General features: G+C 39.0%; 1 protein-coding gene across 2 annotated transcripts in view; it reads left to right on the forward strand.

Moving 5' to 3' along the window:
• The window catches only part of TAF3 (TATA-box binding protein associated factor 3), a 212,254-nt gene that overhangs the window by 185,625 nt on the left and 8,271 nt on the right, over positions 1 to 18,358 (forward strand). The gene's annotated exons all lie outside the window — the stretch shown is intronic.

Below are 18,358 nucleotides of genomic sequence, written 5' to 3' on the forward strand. Positions count from 1 at the left end.
AAGGTTAGGAGCTGCAGTGACCTTTTCTTTTCTTTTTTTTCTCTTTTACAATGATCTTTAATGTGAATCTGAAGTCAGTGTAATAATTTCAATCGTCTCTTGCCTCAGAAAATTTTGGAAACTTTCTTATATACATACATATATGTGTGTGTGTGTATATAAATTAATATACACACATGTATACATGTATATATGTATACATGTGTGTATATATATAAATATGTATACATGTATATATAATAAGTGTGTGTGCTTATATTTTACAGTTACCATTGCACCATTTTTTTTCCCCAAATTGTTAAACTCCTCTTCATTCTCATTTTGGAAGATCATTTGTTTATTAAAAGAGATACAACATTAAACAGGCAATCGCAGAGGAGAATGACAGCACCGAGGTCAGGAGTGTGATATAGATTTATGCACACACACACACACATACATAAACATAGTCACTTCTTAGCCCACACAGATGAATATATGTATATGTATGTGTGTGTCTATATCACATGCTCTAAATAAGTATATATACACTGTATTTTTTCCATCCTATTTACAAAGTACAATAAGAATTCATATAAACCATGGTGATTTTGGTGAAGACCTAGCAGCTTTTTTGAATTTTAATATATTTTGAAGTGGTAATGTTGGATTTTCCAAGTATGACTTCAGTAATAACTGAATTTTATAACTCTCCAGTAAGATACAAATCTTAATCACAGTCTTGTTCATTTTTCAAGTTCACTGCATATCATCTTATTACCTTTAATATTTTCAAATAACTTAGGAGGTCATTTGATCCTAAAAAGAAAAAGTAAAGGTGTGTCTTTTATGGCTAACTTACAACTTTTAACATTTTCACGTGAAAGCATCTTTTACTAAATAATTACCCATCCTCTATAGACTGTAGGCTCAGGGACTACAGAAAGTAAAGTTTCATCCATGTTGAATGTTCAGTTTCATTTGGCTTTGCTTTTTCTTAGTAAAAGCACCCTCTTGTTTGCTGCAGAGCAGCAAAAGCCTTTCTGAAATCACAAAATCTTTTAGAAGTTCTGACTCCAGAAAATTTGGTTTTGAAAAGAACCCTCAAAGTATCCCAGACAACACTCTCAGGGTTTACATTTTTGAAAAGTTGATCTGCATGTAACACATACTGATTTTGATTATATACATAATGTAACCATGTCAAAGGTAGTAGCCTTGAAAATAGTGCATTTGGATCACATGTTAATTCTCTCAGGAGCATAAGTAAATATCACAGTAGACGGTAGGAAGTGTTAAAGGCTGGAAGAGATACATCTAAAATTATAAAGAAGTTCAAAGTGATTACTCCCAACTAGGAAGGGCTAAAGAGGTTTGGGGAAAGTAGAATTTAAGTAGAGCCCTTTAGGGTGAGTAAAATTTACAAATGGAGAAATGTGAAGAAGAAAAACAAAAGCAAAGATGTATGGAGTGATATAATGAATGCACATTTTCCCTTAAGAAATTTCCATAGTATTCTATTGACATAGTAGTTCATATGTGCCCTAGTTTTATGATTAATGATCCGAAATCATTCTGGATTGAATGCATATTACCAACTTTTAAAAAAAGTTTTTATTAATATTTTCAAACATAAAAGAGTAAAATAATACACTTTCATCTGCTGGCAACTTGGATAGATTTAACAGTTATCAAAATGTTGCCATACTTGATTCTTTTCTTCTTTTTCATCCTGACGCATTTCCAAACAAATTCAAAACTTAGTATCATTTCACCTCTATATTCTTCAGTATGCAACTCTAAAAATATGGTTATTTTCTCATATAATCAAAACGCTATTATACATAAAATATACAGACATTTTCCATGTTATCGTCTGATACCTAGTCCATATTCAGATATCTTTATTTGTCTCAAAAATATCTTCAACAGTTTAACCAGGATCCAAACCAGACTTATATCTCATAAGGACTTTTAATCTAAACCTGTTATTTCTAATCCGCACTCCTGCGCCCCTCCTCCTCTTTTGCTGGGGAAGGGAATGGGTTCTTACTCTGTTGCCCAGGCTGGAATGCAGTGGTACAGTCGTAACTCACTGCAGCCTTGAACTTCTGGGCTCAAGCCATCCTCCCACCTCAGCCTCTCGAGTAGCTGCAATTACAGGCACACACCACCACACCCAGCTAATTTTTTTTATTTTTTGTAGAGATGGGGTCTTGCTATGTTGCCCAGGATGGTCTCAAACTCCTGGGTTCAAGCAGTCCTTCTGCCTCAGCCTCCCAAAGTGCTGAGATTATAGGCATGAGCCACCATGCCCAGCCCCTTCCTTTTTGCCATGCAATTGATTTGTTGAAGAAACCAGATTTTTTGTTCAGCAGAATATCTCACTTTCTGGATTTGTCTGTTTACTTCCCTGTAATGTCATTTCAATTATTGTTCTATCCCTGTAACTGGCATTTAATCCTAAGTACTTGATTAAAGTTCAATCTTTTTTTCTTAAAGGATATTTTGCTGCTATATACTTATTACTTCAGATCAGTAGGCATGGAATATCTGATTGTCACATTCTTAGTGATACTGAATCATTTCATTGGGAAATTATTTTTTAATCCAGTCATTCCTTTCACATGTATTAGCTGAAATTCATCCTTAAAGGTGAAGTTAAAACTTCAGTTTTAGATAATACTTCTGGAAAAAGAGGAATATTTACTTTCTTATGAAAAATATTTTTAAATAAATTTAATAAAAATATTCTGACAGTGTTGTACATTTGCATTTGGTATATGAACTTTTAGAACTGCTTAAAAATATGTGAATTTTAAAGTAATGCATGATCATATTTAATTGTAGGACTTTTTATTTTCCTGTATAGGGCTGTAATCAGTGATCCAGGTATATCAGTTGATATAGTTACCTCCAGTGATGAGCATAGGGTTTGGAAAGGGTTCTCTCTCTCTCTCTGTCTCTTTTTCTCCCCCATCCCTCCCCCTCTCTGTTTTTCTCTCTCCCCCCAGCCCTCCTTCTCTCTCCCATTTCCCCTCTTTCTTTGTCCCCCTTCTTTCTCTTTCTCTTTTGTTTTCATGTTCGTGTTGTACCATCTTGACCAACGTGAATTCCTTCATGTTGCCTACTGGATTTTGACACAATCCCATTTGTGTTTGATAGCTTTCTTACTTTCTGGTAAAAAACACTCCAGGTTTATCTTATGTATTTCCTGTGTATTCTTGTATATTTCCACAGATCTGGAATTAGCAATTTCTCCAAGGAACATTGGTTCCTTTTGATGATGAATGGTGTTTAGGAACCATAATCTGTCAATAGAGATGCCCACTGCTACTGGGATGTCATTATTCTAGGCCTTTACAAGGGACAGAAATAGGAAATAGATGGGTTTGAAAAGAAAATAAAAAACAGCTATGAGTTTATACTGTTTCTAGTTCAGATTTAACATTACTGCTATGTATTTATTTATTGTCATTTAAAAAATAGAGATGAGGTCTTGCTATGTTGCCCAGGCTGGTCTCAAGCTCCTGGGCTCAAGCGATTCTCCCACCTCAGCCTCCCAAAGTGCTGGGATTACAGACGTGAGCCACTGCGCCCAGTCGCATCTTTTCTTTCACATTAGAAATCCTGAGTCTTGGCTGGGCATGGTGGCTCACGCCTGTAATCCCAGCACTTCGGGAGGCCGAGGCAGACAGATCTCAAGGTCAGGAGATCGAGACCATCCTGGCCAACATGGTGAAACCCTGTCTCTACTAAAAATACAAAAAAAAATAGCTGGGTGTGGTGGCACGTGCCTGTAATCGCAGCTACTCCAGAGGCTGAGGCATGAGAATCGCTTGAACCCAGAAGGTGGAGGTTGCAGTGAACCAAGATAGTGACCCTACACTCCAACCTGGCAACAGAGCAAGACTCTGTCTCAAAGAAAAAAAAGAAAAGAAAAGAAATCCTGAGTCTTAAGAGCATTATTATAATTATTTATTTGTGTTATTCAACAAGAGTTATATAAAATAGCCTAAAAGTAATAGTACCACTATCACTACTACTACCAAGATTATTAAATGAAGTTAAAGACTACGGTTTTTTCCAGCATTTGCTCTTGAAATACATTTCACCATGGATACGCTTACAGAGTGCTGTCCTAAAGTCACTTGAAATGATTTTTGTTTCTGCATGGTTCTCTCATCAGCTTGATATACATTGAGGTTCATTCGTTTCATCTAGTTTTGATTCATAAGGAATTTTTCTAAAACTTAACTTTCTGAATATGTGGACCATTTACCTAACTCCGAAGTGAAAGCTGTATAACAGAATATATTCAGAGAAGTCTTGTTTTCATGCCTTTTTTCTCTATGCCCTTTACACCCCTTATCCTATAGGTTGCCATTTTGGTTTCTTTTGTATTATTATCTTTCTAGTGTATCTCATTGCAGATATGAGGAAATGTGGATTATATATTGCTTACCTGAATATTAATGTCCTTTTAGAGATTTTTACAGATTCGGAACATTTGACTAAAGAAGTGTCATCATTTAAGAATCTCCCTTGGAAATGGAGATTCTCTAATGGCTATATTTTCCTCTAATTACTTCATGCAATTTGTTTCATTTTTCAAATAGGTCATGCCTGCATTAGAAGATAAAATGGTTGCTACTTGATATGTACTTGGGTTATGACAAGATAAAATAACCGTTTTATGAGGTGATGTAAATATTCAAGAGGCAAGCCACGAGCTTCAGGAATTAAATCCATTTATAGTTGTGTTATAATGATATGAATGCTAAAATTTGAGCGGTGAGGATCAAGAAGAATAAGGTACAATGGTTGACTTGAAGAATCAACATAAAACTGATTCTCATCATTGCCATTGGGTATTTGGTGTTTTTTGATCCAATCTGAAATATGGAAATGACTGTGTTACAGTTTGGTATCTTAAGGACTGGTACTCTAAATATAATTTCTTCCAACTTCTGAATATTTATTTACATACCTAAGTTAGAAAAATCGAATACCTGGTGTGTTAGTTTTCTATTTCCACATAATAATTGACCCCGAAACTTAGTGATTTGAAGGAATAAACATTGATTACTTCCTGGTTTCTTGTGGTTGGGGATTTGGGTGGTTCTGGCTCAGGTCTGTCTTCAGGCTGGTGACTGGGACCACAGGCATCCAGAGGCTTCTTCTGTGAGGGCAGAGAAGCCACTTCAAGCTCATGCACAGCTTTTGGCAGGAGGCCTCAGGGACCTCTTCATAAGGCAGCTTCAGCATCCTCCCCACAGAGTACCTGACTGTCTCCATAGAAGCCACAGCCTGTTTTGTGACCTAGCCTTGGAGGTGACATGTGGTTGTTTTCACCATGTGCCGCCAGCCATCCAACTCAGCCTGTCCAGTCTGCGAGGGAACTGTGCCAGTGTGTGATTGCCAGGAGGCCAGCCACCACACTTGGGCTTAGTATTTCTGGGGCTTTTCATAAAAATCCGAAAGCAAAAATATGAAGATTATGTGTATGTGTGTATCACTGATCCAGATATGAGGTTTTATAGTAATATGATTGATTGTGAAATTTCAGTGATTTTTTTTTTTGTATTTGTTGTTAGGAGGGGTTAGGTTTTTTTGGGTATCTGTATTCTTTTTTTGAGACAAGGTCTCGCTCTGGGATTTATTTGAGACAGGGTCTCAGCCAGACTGGAGTACAATAGTGCAATCTCAGCTCTCTGCAACCTATACCTCCTGGGCTCAAGCGATCCTCCCTTCTCAGTCTCCTAAGTAGCTGGGACCATAGGCATGCACCAGCACACTCTGCTAATTTTTTTTTTTTTTTTTTTTTTTTTTGTATTTTTGTAGAGACGAAGTTTCCCTATGTTGCCCAGGCTGGTGTCAGACTCCTGAGCTCACACAGTCTGCCTGCCTCAGCCTCCCAAAGTGCTGGGATTATAGGAGTGAGCCTCTGGGCCCAGCCGAGAAGGGGGTTAGTTTAAAATACAGCGTGGGAATCTCTTTCTCAAAGTGGTTGGTATTTCTGAGATTGATCAAAAACTGAAACCTGAAGAAAAGTAAGTTTTGGTGTAAACAGTATGTTTTTTCATTGAGGTGATTTTCCTCCCAAATGTTGACCTTCCTGTTCAAAAGTTTCTGTAAAATTCATGGAAGTGGTTGCAATCGTTTTTACCTGTGGCATCATTTTGTTACCATTTAAGAATGGCCCTTCACTTTCAGAAGTAAATAAGTAAGCCATTGTAAGGAAACTTAGGAACTTTGTGTGCAGTTTAGTAGCCAGCTATTCAGACTTTGATAATTTGGATTACTGGTTTCATCGTGTTTGCACACAATAACTGAATAATGAGGATCATTAAATTTCTTGTGCAGACATATCCAACTTGTGTTTGCCGCTAACCCTGGAGGCTCTGTGCAGCTGGGGAGGTGAGGACGGGCTCTTTATTGACTTGACAAGCTGTGAGTTTGCATTACAGGCCAAGCAGCTCATGACCCATTCTATTTATGTCACTGGTTTGTGGTGGGGAAACAGGTAAAGAAATCCTGCTGAAAATCCCTCCTTCTGCACGTTTTTATGAATAACGCCACTGTTTATAGCAGTGAGGGCACTGTGATCAAATCCTCCAAAAGCTGTAATGCTAGCAGCATGGAGCCATTGTGGGACCAGCTGTGGGCGGTATTGGTTTCTCTGTGAGACATTGCTTATTCAACAGAAAGCTCTGGACGAGAACTTACTATGCAATTAAACAGGAGAGAAAAAGTGATACTTCAGGGAGAAAAATATAGAGAAGCAAAGCACCATCTAGAAGTATGAAACAAATAATGGTTGGCAATAAAGGCCAACAGGAATTCCAAATTATTTTTACAATGATCAATTTAGGTTAAGTGATGATAGTTCATCTCGCAAGTGATGAAAAATTATATCATGTTATACTGTTAAATATTTTTCTGTTTTGTTTAAAATTAAAGAAATAATAAAAGGATTGTTTTTAAAACTATATTTCGGTCATCACAAAAATAACCTTGGCTTAAGTCAAACTTTCAAACTCTGGTGAATTTTCTCTTGAATTTCAAAAGAGTTGGGAAAAATGGGTTACTTTAGTGCCTATATACCAGTCTAACCCCTGGAAAACAAAGAGTTAGGATAAAAGTTTGTCTTGTCAACACTGAGTAGCCACTTTAATATTTTTTCTTTTACTAAGAAAATTTGAGTGAGAACTCTCTCTCTATATATATATTTTTTAATTTAAAAGGGGTAATGTAATTGAACTGGGAATGTTAGGCATTTTTTGAAGGATTATCTTATCATTACAAAGTTATTTTTAGCAAAATGCCATTTCTCTAAATTGAAAAAAATGAGAACATATGCACAAGCAGACATTTCTGAGATTTTAAGTATTAACCCATAAAATCGGTCAACAATCTATTTCTATCTGTTGGCCACACTGCTAATTTTAAGCCATTCTAATGGGCACCATTATCAGGCCTTATAGGTAAGGGAGAGATCTAGGAAACGTAGGGAGAGGTGGGGCGTGTAATGGTTCACGCCTGTAATCCCAGCAGTTTGGGAGGCTGAATCACCTGACGTCAGGAATTTGAGACCAACCTGGCCAACATGGTGAAACCCTGTCTCTACTAAAAATACAAAAATTAGCCGGGTGTGGTGGTGCACACCTGTAATCCCAGCTACTCGGGAGGCTGAGGCAGGAGAATTGCTTGACCCCAGGAGGTGGAGATTGCAGTGAGCCGGGATCGTGCCACTGCACTCCAGCCTGGGCAGCAGAGTGAGACTCTGTCTCAAAAAAAAAAAAAAAAAAACAAGAAGAAGAGAAGAAAAAGAAATGTAGGGAGAAAATTAAAGGACATTGGAAAAGAGTCAAGTAAGGCAAATAATACTCATTATGTGTTTGGTATAGCTGAAAACAATGTAAAACCATTTCCAGAAAACAGAACGAAGCCTTCATAATCTATCTGATTATACCTGGTGTTAGGAATGACTAGGTGGCTGAGGTACTGGAATCTGTGTTGACAAATAAAAGTCTCAGTGGTCCTGTGGCTCATTAAGCAGATGGAAGGAAGGTAGGCAGGGAGGAAAGAACAGAAGAAATGGGCTTGTATTTTAAAATATTTTAAACAGGCAAAAAGAATTCTTTTACAGAAGAGTTCTCACTGCAGTAGTAGGTATTGTGCTTATTAAAGCTAATTAATATTTCTTGAGCTGCTGCGTTAAATACTGCAAGTAATCCAAAGACAAGATACAAACCTTACTGTTAGGAAATTGCCTAATGTGGATGACAGAGACAAATCTGCACATCATTGGGACACCAAGCAACCATGGGCAATGTATTTCTTTGAAAAGACAAGACCCGAAACTACATACCAACCTTAATATCTAAAGGCTGTTAGAAAAAAATTTTTTTTTGAGATGGAGGCTCACTTTGTCGCCCAGGCTGGAGTGCAACGGTGTGATCTTGGCTCCCTGCAACCTCCGCCTCCCAGGTTCAAGCGATTCTCCTGCCCCAGTCTCTCAAGTAGCTGGGATTACAAGCGGGCACCACCATGCCCAGCTAATTTTTGTATTTTTAGGAGAACTGGGGTTTCACCATGTTGGCTAGGCTGGTCTCCAACTTGCCAGCCTCCTGCCTCGGCCTGCCAAAGTGCTGGGATTACAGGCGTGAGCCACTGTGCCCAGCCCAGATTTATTACTTTATGTACGAAAACACCATCGTTGTAGGAGATTTTCTCTTCCCCCTCCTTTGACCCTGGCCTTGTTGGTCTGGTATGGATGATACACTCAACTTAGACGCACCCAGTTGTGCAGCTCCTTGATCTCGCTCAGAGCTTTGAATTTCACAAATTCATAGTAGGATTAGACTATGGTCAGCATTTGTCTGGAAGGCTTTTTAACCAAGCTATCATTTTTTCCCCAGTAAATTAATAAAGTATAACATACACACAGAAAAGTGAATTAATTTTAAGTGTATAACTCAAGCCATCCTTTAATAATTCCTAGCAACAGTTTAGATTTATACATTGTAACAGGTGTTTTCATCTTTTTTGTTGTTGGTTTTTGTTTGTTTGTTTGTTGTTTTTTGAGACGGAGTCTCGCTCTGTTGCCCAGGCTGGAGGCAGTGGCACAGTCTCAGCTCACTGTAACCTCCACCTCCTGGATTCAAGCGATTCTTCAGCCTCAGCCTCCCTAGTAGCTGGGATTACAGGCATATGCCACCATGCCCAGCCAATTTTTGTATTTTTAGTAGAGCCGGGGTTTCACTGTGTTGGCCAGGCAGGTCTCGAACTCCTGACCTCAGGTGATCCCCTCGGCCTCCCAAAGTGCTGGGATTACAGGTGTCAGCCACTGCACCCAGACTTTTTCGTTATTTTTATTATACAAGTTATGTTTGTTAATTATAGATAAATCAAAAGGGGAAAAAAGGCATCCACCCAGCACAGTGGCTTAATGCCTGTAATCTCAACACTTTGGGAGGCTGAGATGGGAGGATCACTTGAGTCCAGGAGTTCCAGACCAGCCTGGGCAACATGGCAAAACCCCGTCTCTACGCACAAAAAAATATGTGCACAAAAAATTAGGCATGGTGGCACGCACCTGTAGTCCCAGCTACTCTGGAGGCTGAGGTGGGAGGATCAGATAAGCCTGGGAGGCAGAGGTTGCAGTGAGCCAAGATCGCACCACAACACTTTAGCCTGGGCAGCAGAGTGAGACCCTGTCTCAAAAAAATAAATAAATAAAATAAATGAAACATCTATAATTTTCATATAGAGGCAATTGCTGGACATTTTAGTGTATATTCTTTCAAACTTTTTCTAAGTATACACTCATACTTTCTTGTTTGCTTTTTTTATTTTCTTAGAAAAAATCCATTTTAACCTATCCTTTTCTTGGATAAACGTATCATTTGTGTGTGTGCACACATGTGTATCACTGCTTCAAATAACAACATGGCATTTTGTTCATCATCATCTATGTAACCAACCTCCTATTCTGGGGGTATTTTAAATTGCAGTTATTCTAGTGTTTATTTTTTTATTTTATTTTTTGCAGTCATAGACAGTGCTACAAATCATATTCTTTACCCCATACCTTTACACAGCTGTCTAATATTACCTCAGGATACATTTCTAGAAGCGGAATTGCTGGTAAAGAGCTTGCACATTTTTAAGGTTTCCATAATCATTCCGAATACTGAACCAACCGTCTCTCCCTTTCCCCCATACTGAGAGTACCAGGTGTTGTCAATCTTTTTCATCTTTACCAAGGAAGCATTTTATGGTCAGGTTTATATCTTTGATTACTATGAAAATAGAACATTGTTTCTTGTCGATTGGCTGGTTTTGGTTTTTTTTTTTTTTTTTTTTTTTTTTTTTTTTTTTTTTTTTTTTTTTTTTAGACAGAGTCTCACTCTGTCGCCCAGGCTGGAGTGCAGTGGCCGGATCTCAGCTCACTGCAAGCTCCGCCTCCCGGGTTCACGCTATTCTCCTGCCTCAGCCTCCCGAGTAGCTGCGACTACAGGCGCCCGTCACCTCGCCCGGCTAGTTTTTTGTATTTTTTAGTAGAGATGGGGTTTCACAGTGTTAGCCAGGATGGTCTCGATCTTCTGACCTCGTGATCTGCCCGTCTCGGCCTCCCAAAGTGCTGGGATTACAGGCTTGAGCCACCGCGCCCGGCCGTGGTTTTGGTTTTTTTATTCTATGTTCTACTTGCTGTTTCCTTTGCTTGTGTTTGAATAAGAACATTAATTCTTTTTTATTCAGAACAACTCTTTGTATAAGAAGGAGTGAATGCTTTATTGTTGCAAGTAGTTTGCTTCATTTTGTCTTTTGCCTTTTAACTTTCCTGAGGTTATTTTATGCCATATAAAATTGTTGTGCAGTTAGATCAGCATTTCCCTTTATGGTTTCAACTTTTGGTGAGATGCTTAGAAATTTTGTCCTACCCCAAGACTAAAAACATCTATATTTACTTACTTTTTTGGGAATTTTTATGCTTTTGTTTTCTTTTGCCTGATTTTTAAGACATTTAGAATTTATGGTTTGTGATACAGCTCCAATTCTGAGGATTTTTTTTAATTAACTCTACCATCCAACAAGTCATAATTGAGCTAATTCTCAATCGCACATGCATAATTATCGCATAGTACACCACATGAACGTCTAAAAATTATTGTGGACAATAGCTTCCGTCTTTACCTCCAACATTTCCCGCTCTCATAGCCAGCAAATAGCGAAGTTAAAACAAAGTGATAATCTTTGCAAGCAGTTTTCTAAGACCCCGTCCATCGATCCTGTGAATGGGTATTATCAGATAGAAGATGTTTCCCTTGAATAACCCTCTCTTGTTAAATTTTCAGGCATATTTTTGCCTGCAGTCATATTTATTGATCACAACTCTCTTTTCTTCTTCCTGTCATCCTCTGTCCTCTCTCTCTTTTTCCTGCCCCCGAACTTAACTCCATTAACAAACAACTGAAAATGCCAGGGTTGTCCTCATGCTTCCTGACCCAAAATTGTAATTCTTTCACTTGCTCTGTTTCTTATCTTTTCTTTTTTTCTGTTTTCATTGATACCCCATATTTCTCTCACCTGTGCTTTATCCCTTCCCACATCATAAAGCATATTACTCTGCTACTTTTTTGGGGGAGCTATAATTTTGAATGTGTAGAAAAATACACTAAAAGTATCATGTCATCTGGACAATTACTACTTTCTGGATCAGCCTTTGTTTCTTAGTTTGGATTCTAACATATTTTATTTTAATAACCGTCATGTTAAACACTGGGGACATAGAAATTAAAAAGGCTTTTTGTTCGTTTGAGGAACTACTGATATAGCAAGGGGTAACAAATCTGTGTACAAAGTATTCAAATTGTTTTTTAGCCTTATGAAATTGGGTCACTTTCTTTCAGTGTTCAGTATATTTTAGAAAAGAATGAATATTCTGCATTGATTGAAGACAGATTTTTTTTAAAATTTCCATTGGGTCAATTTCATTATTCATTTTCAAACCTACATCTTTGCTGGTTTTTTGACTGCTTATTCTGTCAGTTACACAGGGAGATAAATATGCTTACATCACTGGCTATGATTGTGGATTCGTCTGTTTCTTGCTATTCTGTCAGTTTTTGCTTTATATGTTTTGTAGATGTGTTATTAGGTACATACAAATTTTAAACTGTTATAGCTTCCTGGCAGATTGGAACCTTTTGTCATCAAGAAATAGCCTTTATTATCACTGATAGTTCTTGCCTTAAAGTCTTTTTTGTGTGGTATTACTTTTCTTTGTATTTGTATACATCTTTTTATAGCCTCTCACTTTCAGCCCTTCTATTGCTAGATGTGCCTCTGGGCATTAGAATATATTGGGTTTCACTGTTTATACAGCCTGACAACTGAATCACTTAGACCATTTATATGATATAATCATTGATGTTTTGAGTTTGAAATTTACCTTATTATTTTGTGCTACTTCTTTACTGTTCAGTGTTTTTTTTTTTCTCTCTCTCTTTTCTTTTATCAGACCAAGGTTTTTTTTTATCATTCCTTTTTTCCTCATACTATATACTTCGTTTGTAATTTTTGCATGGTTACCCTAGAAATTACCATACTTTATTCACTACCTTTACGCTACATTTTGTATAATAGAGGGATATTAAAATACCTTAGCTCTGTTTACCCATTACTGGCTTACATATTATTATGTTGTGTAATGAATTATGTAAACATTTGGAAGATCTGCCTAAGTCAGTGAACCAGTATTTTCCAAATGACCAATGTATGACATTATAAAATTATGCATGGGTAACTTTTGTATTCAGAGTGCTAAACAGAGCAATAAATTTTAATGTAACAGAATATGAATGTCTATTGATATGATTTCAGATTACACATTGTAACTAACTTATAAGAAACTATCATTTGTTGCATTTAATGCAGCATTAAGGAGAAACTTATACCATTATCCAAAAAATATTTTAAAATACTCCTCCCTTCTCTAGTTACATATGCCTACATTAAAGAGGTTTGCAAAAAATTTAAAACATTGCCAGTCTTGGCCAGGCACAGTGGCATGCACCTGTAATCCCAGCTACTCGGTAGGCTGAGGCAGGAGGATTGCTTGAGCCCAGGAGTTCAAGACCAGCCCGGGCAACAGAGCAAGATGCCATTATCAAAGAAAAAACAACCAAAACATTGCCAGTCATTATCAAGTTTTTTGTCTTGGAAAATATAGTTATTTTCATTTTAAAAAATGTTATCTGATAACATATAATGGGTTCATTGTTGTTACTTTTAAATGAATTACTAAATATTTTTAAACTTTTCAGTTTTATTTTTATTTTTATTTTATTTTATTTATTTTTTTGAGACAGATTCTTGCTCTGTCACCCAGGCTGGAGTGCATGGTGTAATCTTGGCCCACTGCAACCTCCGCCTCCCAGGTTTGAGCAATTCTCCCGCCTCCTCCTCTGGAGTAGCTGGGACTACAGGCCTGCGCCACTAAACCCACTAATTTTTGTATTTTTAATGGAAATGGGGTTTCACCTTGTTGATTGTGATGAATCACTCCTGGCCTCAGGCGATCCACCCACCTCGGCCTCCCAAAGTGCTGGGGTTACAGGTAGGAGCCACTGTGCCTGCTCCAGTTTTATTTTTAATATGGTAAATATTGACAGATATAGTGTACATTAAGTTCTTAATAATTTTTAGGAATTTAAAGGAGCCCTAGGACCAAAAATTTGAGAATTGTTGCTTTAGAATTTTTTTTTTTAAGTGTCTGCTGGTGGCAAATTCTTAGCTTTTGCCTGCTTGTAAATGTCTTTGTTTCATCTTTATTCCTTAAAGATGTTTTCAAAGACACAGTGTATTTTTCTTTAGCACATTGAAGATGTTACTCCACTGTCTTCTAGGTTTCATCATTGCTAATTAAGAAGTCAGCAGTCACCTGTTTCTTCTTTGAGAGGAATTGTTCTTTTTTCCCTCTGGCTGCCTTTCAGATGTTTCCTCTCTGTCTGTGATATTTTATAGCTTCACTTTGATGTGCCTAGATATAGATTTGTTTTTATTTATCTTGCCTGGGGTTTGTTGGGCTTCTGTGGATTGGTATCTTTCATCAGTTCTGTAAAAGTCTCAGGTACTCCTTGTTAACATTTGTCTCTGCTCCATTTTTCTTCTAGAATTATGATCAAACATGCACTAATTAGACCTTTTATTGTATTCTCTTTGCTTCTCAGGCTATGCTCCGAAAATTTACTTTGTCCTAATACTCAGTTTATAGTTCTGTCTTGTTTCCAATCTGTTGTTAAATCACTCCATTGAATTTTAAATCTCAGTTACTGTACTTTTTAATTTGTAGAAAGTCTGTTTGGTTCTTTTCAAATCCACTGGATCTGTGACTTCCTACCACCTGTATTTCCAGCCTTTGCCTTTTATTATTTTTAATGTTGTAAGCAAAGTTGTTTTATAGTTGATAATTCTTGTATCTGTGGTCTTTGTCCCCTTCATACTAGCTGTTATGTCTTAACAGTTTTCCCTGATCCCACCTTACTTCCTCATAGGTTTGATTATCTTTCATTATGTGCCACTTTTTTTTTTAAGATAATTATCTATATTAATATGAGACCTGGATTTTAAGATACTTCCCCTCAGGATTGTGCTGTGTGCCTGGGCACATTGCAAGTCCAAATTACTTTAAATGTAAAGTATCCTAGAACACCAGAGGTGAAAATTCATGACATTCTCATTCATCTTTACCTTACGGGTATAGCTGATTGGGAATCCTTAGTGTCAGGAAGGAGTTCTATTAGACCTTCCACCTTGGGCAGATCCTGGGCTTCGACATTGGTCCTGTTCATCATAACCAAAGATCAGACTTGCCTAATGCGTAAATGCCCTCGGGGTAAAGCATCTGTGTTCTGCTTACCTCTCAGGGCTCCTGCTTTTTCCTTTAGCTTTGGTTCCATCACTTGTGTGCTAAACCATTATGGGAAACTGCCTCCAGAAATAGCGTTTTAAAATTTTAGTCTAGCCATAAAAATAGAGAATGCTTACTCTTTCGATATAAATGCCATAGCAATAACTTTGAACTCCTATATTACATGCCTTTTATGTAAGGCAAACCTCAGTACACATTGAGAGACAGTGTCATATACTTATTAAGATCACAGGCTCTGCCAGGTGCAGTGGCTCACGCCTGTAATCCCAGCACTTTTGGAGGCCGAGGTGGGCAGATCACGAGGTCAGGAGATCAAGACCATCCTAGCTACACGGTGAAACCCCGTCTCTACTAAAAATACAAAAAAATTAGCCAGGTGTGGTGGCGGGCGCCTGTAGTCCCAGCTACTCAGGAGGCTGAGGCAGGAGAATGGCGTGAACGTGGGAGGCGGAGCTTGCAGTGAGCTGAGATTATGCCACTGCACTCCAGCCTGGGCGACAGAGCGAGACTCTGTCTCAAAAAAAAAAAAAAAAAAAAAAAAAAGATCACAGGCTCTAAATTCAGACTGCCTTGTTTAAATCCTGGCCCTGCCATGTAGCAGTACCCTGTGTTAATTTATGCAAGATACTTAATCTCTCTGTGCCTTGGTTTCTTCATTTAAAAAAGCAGAATAATAGCTTGCCTTATGTGGTCATTATGAAAAACAAATGAGGCCGGGCACCATGGCTCATGCCTGTAATGTCAGCACTTTGGGAGGCTAAGGCAGGCAGATCACCTGAGGTTGGGAGTTCGAGACCAGCCTGGCCAACATGGAGAAACCCCGTCTCTACTAAAAAAACAAACAAAAAAAAATACACACATACACAAAAATTAGCCCGGCGTGGTGGCACGTGCCTGTAATCCCAGCTACTCAGGAGGCTGAGGCAGGAGAATCACTTGAACCCGGGAGGTAGAGGTTGCAGTGAGCCAAGATTGCGCCATTACACTCCAGCCTGGGCAACAAGAGCAAAACTCCATCTAAAAAAAAAAAAAAAAAAAAAAAAAACGAGATAAGGCAAGGCAAGTAAAACATTTAGCATAGCGCCTGGCCCACAATTGGCTTTCACGTGCTTAGGACAGTCAGACCGATAGTAAGTGCTCAATAAATAGTCACTAGTTGTTATGTTCAGCATTTATTAAGTGTCTGCTGTACCAACAAGTGTGTGTTAAATTCTCTTGATCTTTGGCTGTATCCAGGTTAGGAAGATGATCACCCTTGCAGGAAGCAAATGGAGAACAATTAGCAGTAATGAAGTTATTTGCTGAAATAATGGTGAAGTTTTTGAAGTAACTTAATGCTTTATAAATCTATGATCAGAATAGCACAGAGTCAGTGCCTTTTGGTGAAAGTGGTTTCTAAACTAGGACTATGAGGAAGTGGAACCATGCAGGCTGGCAGCAATGAGGCTGGAGGCTTTTGTGAGCAACAGCCGTGAACATGACACGGGGCTGACACTTCCCATCTGGATGCTGTTTTTGAAGTGTTTCTCCATATTGAGGTTCTCACTACAACCCTCTGAGGCCACTGCATTTCTTTTCACTTTGTTGATGAGAAATACAAGGCCTAAAGAATTGTGTGGAATAGTAGAAAGAGACAGGCTGGGACAGTCCGCAGGCTGGCGATTCCTGGTGAGGTGAGGATGGCCGTATTGCATGGCCCAGAAACTTGATTGATAACTAGAGTGTGACATTGTGTTTATAAAAGTTAAAAGACAGCAAACACGGCCGGGCGCGGTGGCTCAAGCCTGTAATTCCAGCACTTTGGGAGGCCGAGACGGGTGGATCATGAGGTCAGGAGATTGAGACCATCCTGGTCTACACGGTGAAACCCCGTCTCTACTAAAAAATACAAAAAACTAGCCGGGCGAGATGGCGGGCGCCTGTAGTCCCAGCTACTCGGGAGGCTGAGGCAGGAGAATGGTGTAAACCCGGGAGGCGGAGCTTGCAGTGAGCCGAGATCCCGCCACTGCACTCCAGCCTGGGCGGCAGAGCGAGACTCCGTCTCAAAAAAAAAAAAAAAAAAAAAAAAAAAGACAGCAAACACTAATGCGGTATGTGTTGTTTATGGACACCTACAAAGGCAGGAGAGGTACAGAGAAAAAAAAAATAAAGTACCAAGAACAATAAACAAAATCCTACCTGTTTTAGGGCAGTGGTTGCTCTGGGGCAGGGAAGGAAGTTCATCTGAAATAAATATGGCAAAGCTAACATATTTTATCTCTGATTATTACCTAGACATCTGTTATATTTTCTCTGTGTGTAAAATGATATATATATATATTTATAATGTATATATGATACTTTTTTTTTTAAATAAAGAAGCTTAAAAAAATGCAAACTTTGGAATCAAGTAGACCTTGGTTGAAAAGCTGCCACCCATTTACTCAAATTCCTTTCTCTCGTTGATCTTCAGTTTCCTCATCTACAAAATGGAGTAATCATTACTTCTTTTTTTTTTTTTTTTTTTTGAGGCAGAGTCTCGCTCTGTCGCCCGGACTGGAGTGCAGTGGCCGGATCTCAGCTCACTGCAAGCTCCGCCTCCCGGGTTTACGCCATTCTCCTGCCTCAGCCTCCCGAGTGGCTGGGACTACAGGTGCCCGCCACCTCGCCCGGCTAGTTTTTTTGTATTTTTTTTTTTTTTTTTTTTTGGTAGAGACGGGGTTTCACCGTGTTAGCCAGGATGGTCTCGATCTCCTGACCTCGTGATCCGCCCGTCTCGGCCTCCCAAAGTGCTGGGATTACAGGCTTGAGCCACCGCGCCCGGCCGTAATCATTACTTCTTTGATGTTCTCATGAGGACTGGATGAGATGATATTTGTAAAGTGCCTAGTATAACCTCTAACTTCTTATAGGTAGGTCCTCAATAAATCGCGCTTTTTATAATAAATGAATAATCCAAGGCCACAGGTCTAGTCTCTGGCGGCTGTAGAATTTGAACGCAGATGCCCTGACCCCAAGTCCAGAGCTGCTTCCACTGAGTTGTATGAAGAGGATGCTGTTAGTGGAGGAGCAGGGTCACAGTACCACAGCTCTAGCGACCCGCAGCAGCGTCACCAGGACAGAAGCTGCCACTGAATTACCTCCTCCCTACCTCTGCAGCCCCTCTGGGAGCAATCTTTCGTTTTGTACTTTGTTTTGTTTTGTTTTGTTTTTGAGACGAAGTCATACTCTGTAGCCCAGGCTAGAGTGCAGTGGCGAGATCTCGGCTCACTGCAACCTCTGCCTCCTGGGTTCAAGCGATTCTCCTGCCTCAGCCTCCCGAGTAGCTGGAATTACAGGTGCGCGACACTGCACCTGGCTAATTTTTTGTGTTTTTTAGTAGAGACGATGTTTCACCATGTTGGCCAGGCTGGTCTTGAACTCTCGACCTCAGGAATCCACCCACCTCGGCCTCCCAAA

The sequence above is a fragment of the Rhinopithecus roxellana genome, chromosome 11 (assembly GCF_007565055.1).
Source record: "Rhinopithecus roxellana isolate Shanxi Qingling chromosome 11, ASM756505v1, whole genome shotgun sequence".
Lineage (NCBI taxonomy): Eukaryota > Metazoa > Chordata > Mammalia > Primates > Cercopithecidae > Rhinopithecus > Rhinopithecus roxellana.